This window comes from Acipenser ruthenus, chromosome 4, assembly GCF_902713425.1.
Source record: "Acipenser ruthenus chromosome 4, fAciRut3.2 maternal haplotype, whole genome shotgun sequence".
Taxonomy (NCBI): Eukaryota; Metazoa; Chordata; class Actinopteri; order Acipenseriformes; family Acipenseridae; genus Acipenser; species Acipenser ruthenus.
Genome location: NC_081192.1, coordinates 26,974,586 through 26,980,355, shown reverse-complemented (window position 1 = coordinate 26,980,355; position 5,770 = coordinate 26,974,586). Strand labels below are relative to the sequence as shown.

Sequence of the window (5,770 nt, the reverse complement as noted above, 5' to 3'; positions counted from 1 at the left end):
GTATCATCCCGCAACCACGCTGGGTTTCACTGAGGTCATTGTGATAGAGCTGATTGTTTTAATATTTTCAATATTGTTTTTCAAAGTGTGCTAAATCAGTTTTTCCTGTTGCTATGGCCAACGGTTTCATCCTAGGAATCTGAAAAATAGTAATGGCATTTGCAAAGTTGTTTCTATTATCAATAATTGTATTAAGAGTTCCAAAATAATGCAATGTAAACAAAAACTGACAAGTTTAAATATCTTTTAATTGATTTTTAAAAAACAAATTAAAAAAATGGACTAACTGAAGGTGACATGTTTTCTGATTGATTTGGTAATGAAGTGCCACATAACACTGCAGTCTAGGGAATGGCTACAGGAAAGATAACTTACTGTTACAGGAGCCTCCTTTTTAGCTGATATTACAGATAGGCAGCCCAGACAAGGTCTTGGACGTCTCTTTGGGTTGGCTTCGAATTGTCTCTTTTCTCTGATCGGAATGTCTGGAGGGGAGGTGGCCTTCTGGTAAGATAGCAATAAGATTTAAAAAATGACATCTCTGTAAAAATTAAAAAAGGCAGTACCCCACCATCAAGTATAATTTTACACTAAAATATTTTGTCTTATTAACTTTAATTAACACCAACGATATTCATCCACAAATTAGTTCATTGTGTAAACATATCCCAGGGTTTCTACTGCGCATCTCCTTCTACCTTCCTTAGCTCCACACATTCCCACAATCCCCTTCTGCTACTGCACACTCTGAAAAGAGATCCCACTGGATGAGATTGTTTATTACATCTTTAAAGGGAGCGTATAAAACCAATGAACTACTCCATTGCATGTTAAACTTATTTTCGATCAACCAATGAGTTAGAAATAAGTGTGCATGACATGGCCAGTGACTGTGACTTATTCGTGCTGCAAATGATTTGATGTTACACCACCACTCTCTTACTTCAGACAAACACCACAACCCCTAGTCCTTTACACATTTACACATTTTTTATAAACAAAACACAAAACATCCATATAAGATGGATATGTGTAAAAGATCTGAATCATTGATATGTCCAGAGGGTGAAACAATGTGGCAGGAAAATGGTTCATTTTTATGGGACAGCACTGGTAATGGAACCTAAGTTAAAAAAAATAAAAATAAAATCAGGAAGATAAGCTGTGTACCAAACATAGACAATAACTCAAAAGTGAATTAAGTTTCCGATTGTATACCTGGCTATACACAGTTACTACTGATATAAAGACATTTTGGCTCATCTAACCTAGGTCTATGGCATATCCTGAAAACAGATTATTACAAAAATATGATTTCAAACAGCATACAAATGTAAGGGGACAGAGAAAAATAATAATTTGAATCTATCTGTCTCTCTAATGCGGGTTCCTAAACATCACGTTGTAATTCTAATTACCTTTTCTTGTCCCTTGTCAAATCTACCCCATACTGTGCTGGCTTGGCCGCCTCCAGCATCTTCACCATCTCCGTCCAGCAAGGATACAACACCAGGAGAAGCAGGTCTTTTTTTACAAATCTGAAAAAAATACATTTGTATTTTAGATGTAATTTCTTGTCACGGGACATTATGTAAATGCTATTATCCATGGTGCTTACGACAAACATTTACACTTGGGTCTCTTTGAGAAAGACATTACTAAATCTCAACAAAGAATTTGCCATGCTTACAATTTGCCTATGCTTATGTATACATATACATCTCCTGCCACGTAAACTCTAAACGATGAACATGACATATCAACAGTATGTACAGGATAGAATAAGAATTAGCAATGAAATGTTTAATCACAGTCTGATGAGGGATTATCCAGATGTATGTAAAACTGTGTGACATTCACAATCTTGTATATTATCATTAATGTATACTCTATAATGTTGATGCTAAGTTTCCTGTCAATTGGATAAACAGTTTGTAACAAATTGTGTGTGTGTGTGTACAGCCACCTCCACTTCATCCCCTTCGCAATGGATTTCATCCCCAGCTGGGGATAACAGAGCTGGTATAAAAATCCAACTGTAGTCTCCCTTGGGGCACCAGACAGTGGCATGAATAAAGAGATTAGAAATTGCCCGCTTAGAGGGTATAAACTATCTCTTTAAAGTTTAAAATTACCAGCTTTTAGTGGTTGGTGTCCAGTCGTCATTTTTTACAGTTTCTTCGTTTCACTTTTCCTTTTGTTCAGTCATCCTGGTGCAATATATATATATATATATATATATATATATATATATATATATATATATATATATATATATAATAAAGAGCTAGTTATAACTTTTAAATGAATCTTAACCTCAAAAACACTATCAGGGGGTCCTCGAGTGGCTCACCTGGTAAAAGCGTGGTTGTGTGGTCATACAGCACAGGTTCGCGTCCTGGCTGTGCAAAGTTGTCGGTCTTCGCTGTGAATTCCAAAGGGAGCGTAACATTGGCTCTGGCACTCCCGTGGGTTAGGGAAGCAAAAACAAAAGGGACTATTTCTCCTCATTGCGCTACAGTGAACCCTGCTGGCCAGGCGCCCTGTGAGCTCAAAAGCGGACACCTGCAGGGCTGGCCTTTGTCCTCCAGAGGTCAGTAGCTCGCTGACATCCGCTCTCGGGTTCCTGGGTGTAAAAGAGGATAATAGTTTGGTTGTGGGATCGGAGGACGCCCACTGAACCTTTGGATCTCCTGAGCTGTGTAAGGAATTGCTGCGATGAGGAGAAAAAATAATTGGACATTCCAAATTGGGGAGAAAATCGGGGGTAAAATAATTGGGCACACTAAATGTATATATACATAACTTCACGTCTGTCCCCAGGCAGGACGATTGAGATATTCGGTAAAGAAACAATGCTATAATTAATCCCTGTAATTACGCCAATTACAGATGTTTCTTTTGCTCCTAAATTATATTGGGATGGTCAGTAAATCATTTGCTGACAATTGCATCATTCACAGAAGGTGTGCGGCAGGTGTGGGATTAATTGGGCCTATTTATATCCCCATCGCTCACAACTTATTAATTTCATTTTCAGAAATTGTAAAACAGTTTGTGTTAACTCTATAGACACCAGCCCCCTATATACCAACTAAAGTCCATTTATATTAAATATTTAAGTACGAGCATCCCAGGGAGAAAACTAGAATAGCAAATGAGCAAGTGTGCTCAGGTCAGCGCTTTGTGGTAACTGCAGGTATTTGCATCACACTGCTGAATGACCAATAGCCACCCAGTACTGTACATTGCAAATGGAATGTTTCATCTGAGCTCAACTGTGTTAACCCTGACCTAGTCGAGGTTAGTGAACCCTGTTGTTCTGATTATCAACATAATGTCAATAAATCTTACAACACTGCATCACACACTTAAAGCAGTTTTTGGCAAAAACACCCACCACCACTGTCAAGTGCATAGGAAAAACAACCATAGTTTAACTGCAGTGGAGAAGATTGGATTTAAATAATTGCAAAATACTGCATGTTTGTATATTGAAATAATGAACATGTTAATGATTATTAAAAATACCAATTGTAGTTGTTTTTTTCAGACAAACATAAAACTGTAGGCCACACTTTAGTTCGAGGGCCAATTTATAAAACATCTACAATTTAAAGGTTTTGACAATTCTTATCCAGGAATACGGTTTTTACGAAAAACAAAATGTTTACATTACTAGTATCAAGCCTCGTGTCATACTATTAAGTAATTAAAAGACATTATAAATCCCTTTGTAACACTGCATTGCTACAACCTGTTATTACTATTTATGCAATAATACATTTCGAGACGCTTTATGTAAAAACTGCAGGATCTATTCAGTTGTTCTAAACTGGGTTAAAGTAAGGAATAAGGAAGATGACCATATAGCACGTGTGCAGTATTTAGACAGATCTGCTACAGTCCTCATTAAATGCACCTGCAATCCGCTGCATTTTAAAACTGTTGTTAAAATGCATTTCCACTCCACGTACGACATGCTTCCGTTTTCCCGTGTGCTACTATGCTTTCAAATCTGAACACAAAAATATATACAAGTGCTTATCTGGTTCCTAGTAGCTGATTGATCTCAAAACCTGGTCAGGTCTGGTCTTAAAGGATCCCAGTGATTCAGCATCAACAACATGTCTCGGTAACCCATTCCATACCATCACCAACCTCTGTGTAGTATGTCTCCACCAATTGGTGTCCTCTGGTCTGGTGTTAGTGCTGTGCTTTAAGTAGTGACTACAGTTACATTATTCCTGTAACAGATCTTCATAAGACCCGTCTGATTAATCTCTTCAGGGACGCATTATCTTTTTTGTAGTGCAGGGACCAGAAGCAACATAGTATTCCAAGTATGGTCACTAAGTGCATTTTTAAACTTCTGTTTGACAAATTCAGAAATGGCAAATAAACCATAAAGCCTGTAAAAATGTGGATTTTCTTCTCTTGCCCAGCTTAATTCCAATAGAAATGTGTGAAATGTCCTTTCAAGAACAAGACTCTTCATTTACTTTTAAACAGCCAACCTTTAGTTAACATCCCCAGCAAAACCCTGTCAGCAAACAGTTTAAAGCGATATTTTCTAATGTATCATAATAGTCATTTATTTAAAACAAAACAAAATAGACAAGAACAACATTGCAGGCCTTTTGTAAGCTGTGCTGTTTCTTTAATATACATTTTCTTTCTACCAACCTTTTTTCCTTTGCCCGTTTCAGACCCCTCTTGCTTGGGGGCAGCAATAGCCACAGTCAGTGTGACCACAATCAGGCAGACAAGCAGCAGTGACCTCATCTTCATAGCTCAACACTGAGCCACAAGCAGGGTGCAGGGGGTTATATAACACCTTAGTTTAGGGCTCCTCTCAAAAGGTCAGAAACCTTACAAAACGTAGAGGTTATGGTACAATACTGGGTGGTAACATGTTTTTTTTTTTTATTTTAACAAAACTAGCAATTATACAAAAGAGAAAGTTCAGTACAAATTGCAGATATACAGCAGTTTACCTACTGCACAGAAACTACAACTAGGCTACAAGATGAGTTAACATACCTAGTTTTGGGGGATGAACAAATGTCTTTTCTGAACTGCAGTTGTATTTTCCTCTGAAACGGAAAACATTTTGGGGGTATGTCTGCACTTGTGAGATGTCTTGCTTAAGTGTCAAATGTCATATAATGTCCTTGGCAGAGGTCAAGGTAAAAAATGAGGATTACAATTTAGGAATATGCCTTTAATATACATGGTCATGTGTTTTCTTTTAGGAGTGAGACTTGACATGCCTGCCAATGAGACTGCTAAATTCTGATTTTGTTTTTGCTTTTCTTGACAGAGAGCCAAGACTTATATTTACTCTAGCTGTTTTACTAAAGCAACAGGTCCCATCACCTTGACTTGTGTTCGAGAGACGATCCCGGATAACACATCTGACCTAACTAAACAGCACATCATTAAAAATCAACTTTAAAAAGGGTAAAATCCTTTTTGTTTATATCTCACACATTTCTTGTAAGTCCTGTAATGTCCCTTATTTATGTAAGCAGCTTCAAGTGAAATTGTAATACCTTTTGAGATGTTTGTAATCATTCCGAGTGGCTCATGTTCCAATTACTCAAGAACTATGTGCTAAGGTGCTTTGACCTGAGTTCAGAAGCTGCTCTTCTGTTCTATTTACCAGCTACAGTACAAGTGTGTTCAATTGTTAAAGTTCCTGATTGCACCACTAAATAAACCCGGTTTCAGTGGGTCTTAACACAGTGCTCAATTGTCTATTTGGGAC

At 37.5% G+C, this 5,770-nt stretch overlaps 1 long non-coding RNA gene across 2 annotated transcripts; it reads right to left on the bottom strand.

The window, feature by feature from the left end:
* Positions 1–277: 277 nt before the first annotated feature.
* LOC131737034 (uncharacterized) lies at positions 278–5,182 on the bottom strand. Of its 2 annotated transcripts, XR_009328609.1 has the most exons (4): positions 5,044–5,182; positions 4,687–4,871; positions 1,419–1,538; positions 281–504 (listed from the first exon to the last, which is right to left on the bottom strand). It is a non-coding gene; the product is annotated as an uncharacterized LOC131737034 (long non-coding RNA). The 2 variants fall into 2 exon arrangements; XR_009328608.1 differs by lacking the exon at positions 5,044–5,182 and having other exon boundaries at positions 278–504; positions 4,687–4,893.
* Positions 5,183–5,770: the final 588 nt, after the last annotated feature.